Source organism: Myotis brandtii, unplaced genomic scaffold (genome assembly GCF_000412655.1).
Source record: "Myotis brandtii unplaced genomic scaffold, ASM41265v1 scaffold32, whole genome shotgun sequence".
In the NCBI taxonomy this organism is placed as follows: Eukaryota; Metazoa; Chordata; class Mammalia; order Chiroptera; family Vespertilionidae; genus Myotis; species Myotis brandtii.
Window position 1 is genome coordinate 13,965,516 of NW_005362269.1, and position 13,917 is coordinate 13,979,432.

The 13,917-nt window shown below is 47.5% G+C and overlaps 1 protein-coding gene across 9 annotated transcripts in view; it reads left to right on the forward strand.

Annotated features, from left to right (window-relative positions):
- The window catches only part of TENM2 (teneurin transmembrane protein 2), a 1,214,660-nt gene that overhangs the window by 1,007,777 nt on the left and 192,966 nt on the right, over positions 1 to 13,917 (forward strand). The window lies entirely within an intron of this gene.

Sequence of the window (13,917 nt, forward strand, 5' to 3'; positions counted from 1 at the left end):
GCAGCCACTTCTGTAAAGTGACTCTGCAGGAGGCGATCCCTAAGTGTTTCCCCACAAGTATTCTGTGGTTTTCATTCAGATGGCAGGCGCTCTCCTATTTAGGCTCAGGCTGTCTGCTTGTGGCCTAGCTATTTGGAATCTGAGAGAGATTTTCCTCCAGACGGACAAGGTTATTTCTGGCCAGTCCACACAATCCCTGTTGTTTGTTGAGCTCTTAGCTCTGTGTCAAGCTGAGCTACGTGATTTGCATCCGTTATCTCATTTAAGGTCGCAAACCCCCGGTGAGTTAGAGAGTTCTAACATGCCCATTTTACAGAGAGGGAAACTGAGGGTCTGAGAGATTGAAAAACAAAGAGCAGAACTTTCCCAGAGCCTCAGGGCCAGGTCTGCCTGGTTCCAAAGCTTCTCTAACCACCATGTTCTCTTATTTCCACAAAAGTATATTTTACCCATAGTGCACCTGAAATGTGTCTAGCCTCAGAAGACAGCATTCTTTTGGGGGGTATTTTTACTGTAAAAGGTGAAAAGTATTGTAGTTAGGAGTCCCCAAGTTCAAAGCCCAGCTCTACCACTACTGACAGAATGACCTTGGTAAAGTCACTCTTTCTCTCTCTCTCTCTCTCTCTCTCTCTCTCTCTCTCTCTCTCTCTCTCTCTCTGTCTCTTCAGCTAAAAATTGGTGTGATAAAAGCATCTGTTCTCGAGATATTGTATTAAGTGATTAATATGTTTAAGTTGGACCATGTAAAATTACTGATATTTTACCATGTTTGAGCTACAAAAAAACTAAAAATTTTATGTCTAAATATCTAAAGTTCTTAGAACAGTGTCTAGACATAGTAAGCACTTACATTGGTGTTGGTGTCATTCTTATTGAAAATTGCATTGAGGGTTTGCAGCGTCTGGGTGTATATAGTAGGTGCCCGATGATTGCTGGTGAATTTGGGAGTTGAGTGGAAACTGGGTTGTGCAGGAACGCACTTGTGGTGGTCTGGGCTAAGGAGGCACCCTCCCCTCAGGGCTGAGCAGAAGACAGGCAGGGAGCACACAGGCTCTGGGATGCTAATAGTTTCCAGACTCTTCCTGGCATCGCCTGGCAGACAGTGGGGAAGCTCTCAGCAGGATGCCCTGACCCATGGACGCCACCTTCTGAAGCAGTCTCTGTCCTCTGACCTTGAAGAAGTGAAGAAAAACTTCAAGGTGGAGGGGGTGGGAGGTTAAGTCTTGTGGTTTGCGTGTGTGTTGCTTTTATGCAGTTGGAAATAATGAGAAAAGACGGGCCTGGGGAGCCCTCCGCTCAGCCCGTTCCTCCGCTGCTGGTGCTATTCTTGCTGAGACCACTGCAGAGGGCAGGGGAAGCGCAGGGTTAGTGCTGGGTCTTTGGGAGCAGAGAGACAAATGGCAGAAGGCAGATGTGATGGAGCAGGGGGCAGTGCTTCCCCAAGTGCGGCAGGCAGCACACTGTGACTTTGTGTGGTGTGTGGGCAAACTTTATTTCAACGTGTCTGTTTTAATGCATCACAAAACCTTATCACTAAAACATCAAGCTTTTCATCTCACAGACATTATTTGGGGAGGAGGCTGAGTGGATTAACGTTTTCTGAATCGGGGGGCGATTTTAAAATGTGCTAAGGAAAGAGCATCAGTGGACATCAGATTTAGTGAAAAGCATGAGCCTGGCCGATGACTGCGGTTAGGGAAACACTGATACAGGGGGTTGGGGGTGGGGCAGTGTTGAGATACGTCTGCATAGTCCTGGCTCTGGCACAGAGTAACTGTGTGAGAGTGGGCAAGTTACTTAATTTCTCTAAGCCTCGGTTTTCTCATCTGTAAAATGAGAATAATAATTCCTGCCTCAAAGTTGATTTTTTTGGCAGGTGTGAGGTGGGTTGGGGAGGGGGGGTGATTAAATGAGAAATGCCTTAAAAGCTGGTAGTAACTGAGAGCCTGGCATAAAATCAGAATTCAGTAGATATCATTTATTACTATTACCATTATTATCCTTAGCCTGGTACACTGTAAGACCTCAATTAACTGCATTTTTATAAACTCGACTAGTCAAGCCATTCTTTCATTCCATAATTATTTCTTGGATACTAGTGTGTCCTAAACCTGATACTGGTTCCTGGGACAAATTCATAACAGGGGGGGTGAAGACTCAGTCTCACCCCTCCCAGTACTCAAGGCTCAAAGTTTGGGGGAGGGGAAGGGGGAGGTAGGATGATCAGTAAATCATTACCCGGTAAAGCCATAAATGCTGTCAGAGGTGTGGGTATAAAATATCCCAGGGTGCATTGAGGAGGAAATCATCCCAGAAGAACCCCATTAACCTACTTGGTCTTACCAGGCCAGTGTGGCTCAGTGGTTGAGCATCAACCTATGAACCAGGAGGTCACAGTTTGATTCACAGCCGGGGCATGTGCCCGGGTTGCGGGCTTCATCCCCAGTGTGGACCATGCAATAAAAATAAAAAGAAGAAAACAACCACATGGTCTAGAAACAGCTCCATCCAATTGCCATGTGTAGCCACTGAGCACTAAAACGTGCTCAGCGTGACTGAAGAACTGAATTTTCCACTTGATTGCATTGTAATTAATTGAAATTTTAAAACTGAAGCAATATAAAATATTTTTCTGTTTAACACGCTTTTATTGTTTTGGCAAGACCGCATTTCCCTTGAACCACTGAAAATACGAACCAAATTTGGACAGGAGGTCATGGTTCAATTTCTGGGTGGAGTAAATACCCTTGTCTGAGGCTTGATCCCCAGTAGGGGACGTTCAGGAGGCAGCCACCAATGATTCTCTCTCATCATTGATGTGTCTATCTCTCTATCCTTCTCCCTTCCTCTCTCTGAAATCACTAAAAGCATATTTTAAAGTAAAAATAGAAAAACATACTACTAAATTCATTTTTTTAATTTAATGTGATTAGTCACATATGCTCATGTTGTAGTTCTGTTGGACCGAAGCTGAATGTAAATGACAGTCCGAGTTGAAAGGTATAGACCAGTGGTCGGCAAACCGCGGCTCGCGAGCCACATGCGGCCCTTTGGCCCCGTGGCATGGGCCATGAAGTTTCAATCGCACTGTACGTGCATGCCCGCACGTGGTATTTTGTGGAAGAGCCACACTCAAGGGGCCAGTTTGCCGACCACTGGTATAGACATTCGGAGGAGAGACCCACATCTGGTAAGCTATAGCTTGGGCAGTTCTTTCTGACAGACCTGGAGCGGAGCCTATCTGAGGCCCCGCCTACTTCGGAGGATTTGGTCCTCACTATGGGAACTCACAGAGTTGCCAGATTTAACAAATTTAAGAAAAAATAAATCTGGCAACCCTTGGCGTTAGGCACATTGCAGAAGTACAGTGAGCCTCATTCTCTTCGTTCGTAAAATCAGGACGATAAAATACCTACCTCAGGAGTGTCTTATGTTACATTAATGATTAAATCAAATCAGAGAAGACCAGGAGGGGATATATTTATTTATCTATTTTAAATATTTTTTTTATTGATTTCAGAGAGGAATGGAGAGGAAGAGAGAGATAGAAACATCCATGATGACAGAGGATCATTGATCGGCTGCCTCCTGCATGCCCCCCACTGGGGATCGAGCCCACAACCCAGTCATGTGCCCTGGCGAGGAATCGAACCCTGACCTCCTGGTTCATAGGTCAACACTCAACCACTGAGCCCTGCTGGCCAGGCAGGAGTTGATATATTTATAAACTTCAGCCTAAAAGAGCTAAGTAATGTAAAGTTGGAGAACTCGACAAATGTGTTCATCTTTCTGGAGCTCTGAACACGCAGGTCTGAGGGAATGTGTATCCCAGGCTGGTGTTAGAGACACCGCCCCCCAGCTGCAGGTGAATCGGGGTGCACCTGGATTTCGGTTTTCCACAGAATTATGTGGGGTTGGGGAGCATGAGCCAAAGGGAGGAGGGAGGTTAATTATGAAGCATGTCCTATGTCTTTCTTCTGTCACTGAATGCTTTGTATAAGCCAAAAATGCCACAGCAGTTACAACGCTGCTACCTGTTGAGAGAAATGTGTACCTTTAGCAGGAAAGAAATGTGTGGGACTTGAGTTTCGCATAAAACCCCTGAAATTAGCTCTATTAAGTAAATTGTCACAAACTCAAAATAAGTCTAATTGTGTCATTTATCTCATTGCAGATGAAAATGTGGTTCTTTTTTTAATGGCTACAGGTGACCTGCACTTCAAAAAGAAAGTATCCTTCCCCCCCCCCCACCCCAGGTTCTCTTTCTCTCAGTAAAAAGTTGTCCATGTTGATATTAGCATATCAGAGGACTAGGACTATGTATTTCTGGGAATTTCATTTCCCACTACATGATAAGGCCCTGAGAGATAGAACTAATTTTTTTTTTAACATGCGGTTCCTTTTCAGCAGAATCAAGTTTAAAGTGTTTCAGGTTAGACCTGTGAAATCCACTTAACTAAAAACCATTTAAGAGAAAGATCAAGCTCCATTTGCTAATACAAGATTTTTGATTTCTGAGTTTTAAAAAATCCTTGAGCGAACCATGTCAAGAATTAAAAATTGAAAAGAACACCGGCAGCCTCCCCACGTGCCTAATTTGGCTCCGCTGAACAAATGATCAAATTGAGATGAGAATTATATACAGGATTTGCTCAACATCCTTATTTCTTCAACTCATTTCTCACTCCTGAAAAATTGCCAAGTTCCCGTGCAGGAGGGAGCATGTCTATATTGACCATGGTGCCGTTGGTCCAGATAAGAAATAGAAAAATGGAGATTTCAGATTCTAGTTGTGAATGAACTTCTGCAGAAGACATAATTTATCATAGAAACCCAATCTGATGAATTTGGGATCAGAAAGGATCAGAATGCCTCCTTTGTTGACTAATTTACTAACAGGTCATTTTTGCTCATGCCCTACCTTGCAAATGGTAATAATAAAAATTTTAAGTGGGTGAGAGAAGAAGCTTTCTCTGTGGTCCCTCATTTTCTCATTAATAAGGCGTCGCCTTGCTTGTAAGTTTCAGAATTCTCTGTCTTTCTTTAGGGAGGTGGAAGAGGACAATAGCGAGAAAACCACAGAGTGAGAGGCCAAGGTTCAATCCCACTCAGCCAGTCATTGGTAGTCAAGACCTTGGGCAAGGCATTTCACCTAAGAAGGGCTCAAGGTCATCTCTGTCCAGCAAAGGTCTGGACCCACATGACCTTTGAGCCCATCTTGACTGTGGTTCTGCCATTCTGATGCAATGCAGGAAGGAAGCCACGAAGCTTTCTCTGAGAGAGGGTTTATGCAAACGAGGAGGAATACATCCCCAGTCTTCACTAGTGTTAGCTGAGCTGACAGTTGTCCTGCTATAAGCTGGGAAGGTGCAGTACACAGGCGTTAGGGGTCACACGGCTCAGGTTCAAATCCCACCTCTGTCATTTACCAGTTGCATGTTACTTCAGCTTTCTGAGCCTCAATTTCTTCGTCTGTCAAATGGGAAAATAATATACACATATCATAACATTGGTGCCTGGCACACACTAAGGACTCAGTAAAAGTTAGCCATGATGCCATTGTGGTAATGACACAATGACCCCTGACCCAGCAGGAAGTGAGACACATTTCTTCAGTGCCTCCTGTGTGTCTAATACGCCCAGACCCCTGCCTCCTGTATACACACACTCTATAAGATCGGTGTGACCACCCTTCTCCCCATCTATATATATAAAAGCCTAAGCGACCATTCGACTGTTCGACCAGTAGCTATGACGCACAATGACCACCAGGGGGTAGATGCTCCAACCAGTAGGCTAGGTTGCTTCTGGGTCCCTGTCAGCCCTGAATCTGGTTCACCTGCACCCCAGGCCCAGAGAGAAGGGAGGAGGAAAGAGGGAGCCCAATTCCTGGGTTAGCTTGCTGCTGGGGCCCTTTTGGCCCCGAATCTAGTTCACCTGTGCCAGATTCCCTTTCAATGTGCACAAATCCATGCACTGGGCCACTAGTAGAGATATAATTATAGAGCAAGACTATGTGGCTGGGAGCCTGCATTGGCTTCTCTAACCAGCTATCTGCCCTGTCAGTTTGAGCCAATTTCCCAGCACCTCTCCACCTCCATTCTCTCATCTGTGAAATGGGAGGAATAACAGTACCTACCTCTAGGTTTATTGGAAAGGGGAAATAAGGGAATGCTTATAAAGTGCTGGGCACCATGCATGACACTGAGCCAGCACTTTGCAAAATGTTAGCTACTATTCAAGCTAAGGAATGTGGTGCTCAGGGAGGTAAATTGGTTTGCACAGGGTCCTCTGCTTCTACGTAGTCATATGGAGATTCAGACCCTCATGGGGATGGATCTGTTGTATCTCAGGGAACCCAGGTGGGGAGCTGGCTCTTCCTTCTCCCCATCCCTGAGGCCTCCCTGCCTCTCCTGCGGGCCTCAGGTTGCCTGGCTGTGGGCTCCAGAGTTCAATCAGAGGGCTCCCTAGTTTATGGGGGGCTGCTGGGGACTCAGGAAGGGAAATGAATCCAGACCCACCTCTTGTTGGCTGCAGCCTAGGGAAGGAAGAAATGTGCCCCAGGAACGGAGTGTGGCCCGCTCCCTAGCTGCCACCTCCCTGACCCCCTCACAACTTCCCCGTACGGAAGGCTGTTTTCCACCCGAGAGTTCTCCCTCTTTGTTCCAGCGCACATGGCACCTCTACCGATCGATGTGACATCTTATCCTCTGCAACGCTCACCATGTCTGCTTCCTGGGGTTCCGGGGGCGCCTACCGCATGCAGCCTGCGTCGCCGTTCCTTTGTGGTTGGGGCTCTTGCAGACTAGCCCCCCTTTCCCAGGGCCGCTGGTTGTTTTCTGAAAGAAAAGCAGAGATTGTTCGGGTTGTCAGCCCTGAATGACAAGCTCCGGAGGGGGGTGGAGAAAAGTGCGCTTAGGTGTCTGTGTGCGGATCGCGGCGATGTGTTTTGCTATCACAAAAGCTCTTAAAATCCCAGACCATGATTTATTTGCTGAATAAAGCCTACCGATATTATCATTCTCTAAAGGTATTTTGATCACATGGGTCCTTTCTCGGAGAAAGAAAGGCTTTTATTTTATTTCTTTCCTGGGAAAAGCAGCAACAGGAACAGGGCGAATGATACCCTGTGTGGCGAATGGCTCCAAGCATGTGTTTGGTGCCCGAGAATGAGCTGGCTAAGGGCACAATGGGACACGGGACCATCATGGCCAGTCCTCCAGGGCGCAGTCCGAGAGACCCGGCACGGGGACAGAAAGTGGCTGTGAGCGCGTGTCTATCTTGCGTATTGATCCTCCTGGCGATGCTGAGAGCAGGGGCCCTTGTTAGAGGTCACCTGAGCTCATCAGACACCGCGCGCCCAGTGTCCGCAGTTCCCACCTGCAGTGCATCTGCGGGGATGACAGGGTCAGGGATGACCCCAGCCTGGGGCTCCTTACATCCTGAAGCTGCAAGGAGCCTCAGTTTTTTCTCTCCAAACACAGGGATTGATTAATGCCGTACCGCTTCCCACTCGCTGTACTGTCCTGAGCCTGTCACAAGAATAGATTAATGCGCTGGTCCCTCCATGTGGATTCTTCTTGTCTCGAGAGTACACTGCTCCCTGGTCCCAGGGCTGCCTCATGCAACCGTCACCTTGTCCTCGTGGCACCCGGGTAGGAGGGACAGAAAGCCTCCATGCATTCGCAAGGGACTGGAACGTGGGTGACACAGACAATACCCCCACGATGACCGTTTCAGCACCGTGGCTGGAGGACAAGGGAGTGCAGGTAGAGGTGTGAAGGCAGGTACATTTCTGCAGAGCCCCTCTGTCGCCCAGCGGTCCTGCCAGGATTCTGGCATCATCTCTGAGTCCTCCTTCCCCTGCTGTGTGATTCCTACACCACAAGCTTCACAGCCATTTTGGGAGATGCGAGCTGGATGTTGGACAGGCACGTCGGTGCCAGAGCGCTCTTGGGAGATGGGTACGCACACCCCATTGCTCGCAAGGGCTCTGTGGGTGTAGCTTCCCCGCAGCACTTTGAAATTTCACTCCATTTAATGTATAATAATACAGTGGGAGGGAAATCAGGGACATCACGTCACCAAGGCAGTTTGAAAGGGATTTTTTAAAAAACTCTTTTAAGACTTACGGCATTTCCAAGAACGTCATCCCTCCTGGCTGTCTTTGCGTCTCCTCCTTTGAGCAGGTTTTGGCATTGGCAGCATCCCTAAGAAGGATGCTATTAATACATTGCAGCGGGCCCCTCCTCTTTGAGGAAGGAGCACCCCAAACGATGATATACACTAACCAGGGGAAAAGTCGCCAAACATAGTGCCCTTCGGCCTGATAGTGAATTATTCAAGTTGCCACACGTGTCATTTCTATTGACAATGGCAATTCCTTTCAGTTAAACAGCAAACAGGGCATATTGATAGAGGACTAGTGACTGCTTACAAAGGGAGGTATCTGTCCCTGAGGGAGCCTTGACAGTATTCAGTAAGTGATGCTGTTACCACATGCCCTGTTGGTGTTGACAGCAGGAGAGCATGGGGTTGGTGGCTCTCACTCCACAGTTACCAGAGTCTGAGTCTGAATCCCAGATCTCCCATTTCCTTGGGCAAGTCCCTTAACCTCCCTAAGCCTCGATTTCCTTTTTAGAAGATGTAGATTTCATTACCACCTCACTGGGCTGGAATGGAAATACTAAGTGAGCTTTCATCGTGTTTAGAATCCTCAGTGTCATCCCTCTTGACTCAGGTAGAAGCCACTCGCTCCACTCCAACCTTGAATGTTCTTCCCCAGTTGTCAGCATGAATTACTTTCTCACGTCCCTCAGGTTTGGACTGAGATGTCACCTATCACAGATGCCATCTTTGGCCAGTCCTCATTTAAACAAAAGAACTTTTAATTCCGTCCCCCCACAACCTGGTATTCCCTAACCCTATATTCTCTACTTTTCACTTAACCTGTTTTGTTTCTCTGTCTCCCACTAGAATTTAAACTTGTTAGCAGCTTTATTCTGGGTGCCTAGGACACACCTAACACACAGTAGGTGCTCAATAAATATTTGCTGGATGACAAAAAAAACAAATAAATGATACAATTAACCTAATGAACCCAACACCTGGCACCTTGTCAAAATAAATGTTAATTGTCTCCATGTCACTGAGTAGGTTCATTTGCATGTGTTAATTTTCACGACTGTTGGCAGAAGTGCCACTGTTTGCAGGTGGCCTGTGCAAGTTGAGGGATAGCACTCCTGCACTTGAGCTCTGATTACTCCACGGTGGTTCTCTTCTCTAGGCAGTGGCACTTTTGGAATTGGCTACATTTCCCAGGGGAGCCTGTCATTGTTGACTAAATTGGCTGACTCGGGAGCTGGGAGACGCAGCCCTGACCTTTCCCATCATCCTACCTGGTCTCCGAAGAGGCTTTGGCCTCCTCTCTGAGGCCCCTGTGAGTCTGACGACGCTGAGCCACTGGACTCAGCAGGCGTGGCTCTCCCTTCCCACTCCCTAAACCCTGCTTGGCTAAGCTTCCATTTTCAAGGGGAAAGCCCAGTCTCTTCCTCGGGTTATGTATGGACAAGCCTGATCTTTAAAGACACCCCAGCAGACACAGAGCACCCGGGGCCCCCATGTTTGCCCTCTGTGATAAGCAGAGGCAGAGCAGCTCTCTGGGAAGCATGGCTGGTGTTTTGATTGGCTCCTTTGTCAGGTTGATCCTCTGCCAGCCAATGAACATGGGAGATCCTAAGTGGCACTCAGCGGGGCCCACGCGTACTAATTACTATTTCAGACACCCCTGTTCCAAGCTGCCACTCTCCAAGGCGTATAATCTCCTATCCTGTGGTTGCTGGGGGATTTTGTTACCTATAACCATCCCTTCTCCCTTCCTTTTGCTTGGGTTTCTTCTGAGTATGTCTTTTAGAGCCCATCTGGCACACACACAAAATAAAAATAACAACAAAAAAACAAAACAAACAAAAAAAAACAGCAACTTCAATAAGAAAATATCCCCTAACTCCAGGTAGGTCTGTGTCTCATTCTTGCTGCAGGCAGGGTCTGTGTGGGGTCTGTTTGTGGTCTGTCCATCCTGCCTTGGTTCGCTTTCAGCACTCGATGGAAGTCCTCTCTACTTAGCCAGAGAGAAACTCTCAGAGTCTGGCTGCCTCTTGTGTTTTTTGTGGCTGCCTTCCCAGCTGCCACCTGGATTACGCGAGCTTCCACTGGGAGCCTTTCCCTGTTCCATCCTTGCTGACCCATGGAGCCCCATTGTTCTGTCCGAGGGTCCCGCTGGAGTGGAGCCTGTCACTTCATGATAAATTGTGCATTTTGGCTGCCGGCGGGCGTGAGAAACGTTAGGGAGAGGGCCTCCCAAACTCATTTCACTTCTGACCCTCAGATGGTCCAAACAAGACCTTTTGGGGTGAGCTGCTGGGGCACCTGGGAGAGTGGGAGAGGGGACCACCCGCTGCATCCAGGATGTCTTGTTCTGTAGCATGCAAATTGATGAGGTCACTGTTCGCCCACAATCTTCAGGTGAAGAAGCAGTAACTCTGGCTCCTCTGAGGCCCCTTAGCTTTCTAAATCGAATTCTGAGAGTGAATCACAATTGGAAATATCATGACATCATGTTTAAAGAGCTATTTTGTTGTTGTTTATAAAACCAAATGTAGTGGCCCTCAATGTGTCCTAACTCTTCCTGGCTGGGTTTTGGAAAGGATCCTCACGCTATAAATAAACAACTTCAAGGAAGGCACAGCAACCTGGTACATGAAAATGGAATTTCTAACTTTCCCTAAAACCAAATGTGTCTGTCTAGATCAGTAGTTCTCAACCTTCCTAATGCCGTGACCCTTTAATACAGTTCCTCATGTTGTGGTGACCCCCAACCATAAAATTATTTTCGTTGCTACTTCATAACTGTAATTTTGCTACTGTTATGAATCGTAATGCAAATATCTGATATGCAGGATGTATTTTCATTGTTACAAATTGAACATAATTAAAGCATAGTGATTAATCACAAAAACAATATGTAATTATATATGTGTTTTCCGATGGTCTTAGGTGACCCCTGTAAAAGGGTCGTTCGACCTCCAAAGGGGTCACGACCCACAGATTGAGAACCGCTGGTCTAAATAGTCTCAGGTGTGCTGCTATAACAAAGAACCCCACACTCTCAGTGGCTTGCAACAGTAGCAGCTTATCACTTCACTCATTCTGTGTTCTATCACCAGTCAGCCATGGCTCTGAGCCACATTACCGTCACTCAAGACCCAGGCTGACGGTGTGGAAGAGGAAAAGAGGTGGGCATGCCCTAACTGGTTTGGCTCCATGGATGGAGCGTTGGCCTGCGGACTGAAAGGTCCCGGGTTCGATTCTGGTCAAGGGCATGTACCTTGGTTGCGGGCACATTCCCAGTGGGAGGTGTGCAGGAGGCAGCTGATCAATGTTTCTCTCTCTATCCCTCTCTCTTCCTCTCTGTAAAAAATCAATAAAAATATATTTTTTTTAAAAAAGAAAAGAGGTGGGCAAAGTACGTGCCACCTGGTCATGGCCCACATCTGAGTTCAGCAAGATGAGAAAATAGAACCCCCTTCAGGAATGGGTGCTGAGTACAGAAAGTGGTCACTCACCAATCACAGTGAGATTGTCCTAAATTGCAAGAAAGAGACCGTGTTTGCTGAGATCCTACTGCAAACCAGAATTTGTCACCAGACCACTGTGACACCTGCCACTGTAACCCTCCTTGGATTCCAAAATGCCCCTGTGATCAAACTTCACAGGCGCCCGTTTCCTGGCCAGTGAAAGGGGGATTATGGTAGTTCGCCCCTCAAATGTCAGCCATCAGTCCTAAGATAATGTCCACAGGAAGTCTCCTCCGGTGCTGGCCACAGAAGGGCTTCAAGGACGGACCACCGGTATTAACATACTAATAATCAAAATAGCTTCTCTTCGCAGACTCGTCCGTATCGCTGCCAGCACTATCTCATCCCATCCTTTCCACCTCTGTGTTAGGTTTATTTATAAGAACATGACAACCTACAATCCAGCCCCTCCATCTTCTCCCATGGGCATCACCTGTTCTGATAAACACTATGGGATGCCTTCCGTGTGTAGGGCACTTGGCGAGACCTGCCAGGGGACAGATGCTTAACCCCCACTGTCCCCGAGCAGCCATTATTCCACCTGTAAAGGGAAACCTTGACAAAGGGGGAAGCGGGGGTTTGACTGCTGGTTCTCAGCCCCAGCCCCAGAGCAGATCAGTAGCCGAGTAAGAAACACAGTTCTCATTAGTCAGGAGACTCATTCACTTCATAGCTCCCCTGGGTCTTTATCCTGAGGACACGCCAGCCCATCCCCACCGTTGTCTTACTCAAGAAAGAGAAAGAAGAACTGATCAAGAAAAAAAAATGTGTAAACAAAAGCCTATTTCAGACCCTGCTGCCCTCCCCCCAAAAAGAAACAAGACCAGGTGGTTATACCCCTACTATAATTCTCACTTATTTACTTAACATTCAATGGAACAACAGGAAATATGCCCAAACTTGAGTCTCATTTTTGTGGCGTTGCCTCTGCTGGGAGGACAGAGCTGATCTCGGCAGATTTCGCTTCTCCGTCTTACTTGCTGATCTTTTCTTTGTGCTTCTGGGAGTTGTCTGAGAAGTTACTTGCATACTCTGACCCTAACCCTTCTCACCCCATCTATAGTTTTCTTGTTTTCAAAATACTTTAAAGAGAGAGAGGGATGCTATGCAACCCAAAATGTAAAGGGAGGACAGGTGTCTTTGAAAACAGCACAGTCCCCAGAATGCCCTGTTCCTGCACAGGCGGGTTGGGGTGCCCTTCGCTTGCTGTGCCCCCAGAGCGAGCATGGCAGTGTGTGCAAGACAGAGTCCCGCCAGAGGGGAGCGGTTTGGACAAGAGTTTTCATACCGAGGGGGCCCTGGGGAGGTTGCCATCGTCGCCTGGTGGAGCCACCTCTTCCTTTTACAGCTGTGAAAAACAACGCTTGGTTAGGCCTGAGCCCCCGTACACCTGCTACGCCTGTCTGTGTCTGTCTCAAAGCACAGAAACCCTCCACAGAACCACATCTCTGGGGCCACCCTGAGCTGGCTCAAGGCAAGCCCTGATAGCCCAATCATTACATTTTTTAAACCATTTTAAAATAGCTAATTCTTTGGTGCCCTTCGCCTTGTAATTACAAATCGGAAGCTGTCATTACCTAGAAGCAACCATGATTCGTTCCCACTGCCTCGCCTCTGTGCCGTGAGAATATGTCATGACTCCAGGCAGTAGGATCTGGTCTCCTCAAGTAGCGACCTCTGTATAACGGATACACTGCAGAGGAAAATTAGGTGTTACCTGGATGGAAAGTGTGAGTAAATGTCACTTATTGGTATTTATCGTCTCAGAGAGTTGCAGCAGAGGGCCTTGCACTTCAGAGCAATGTCTGAAACAGCACATGGTTCCTCGTGGGGACCGCGGGTGAGAAAGAAGCCGCTATACATACAGGGACACCTTGCCACCTTATCTACGGCCATCAATCTGTATTGTTGGAAGATAGGTTTTTAACCTTAATGGGAGGCAGCCCGACTTGAAGTGGTGGCAGGCCTGCAGAATTAATTGCTGTGTGAACAGTTTCCTAAGCATTGTTAATTGTGTTTCCTGCGGTTAATTGTTTCTCCCGTCCCTGCATCATCCCTGTCACCGGCCCTTTCTCTCCCGCAGCGCTGGACACATAGCAACAGCGTCAGCCTGTGTCCAGGTTGAAATGCCAGACAGACGTGGCGCGATTATTGTCTGAATGGGAAATGTGTAGGGAAATGAACTCCTTATTGATTTGCAAATGAAGCATTTCTGAGGCGAGCAGGGGCTTGGAAAGAACGGAGGTTGTTTAATCGGAGGCAGTCAAACAAAGCCCCTAGA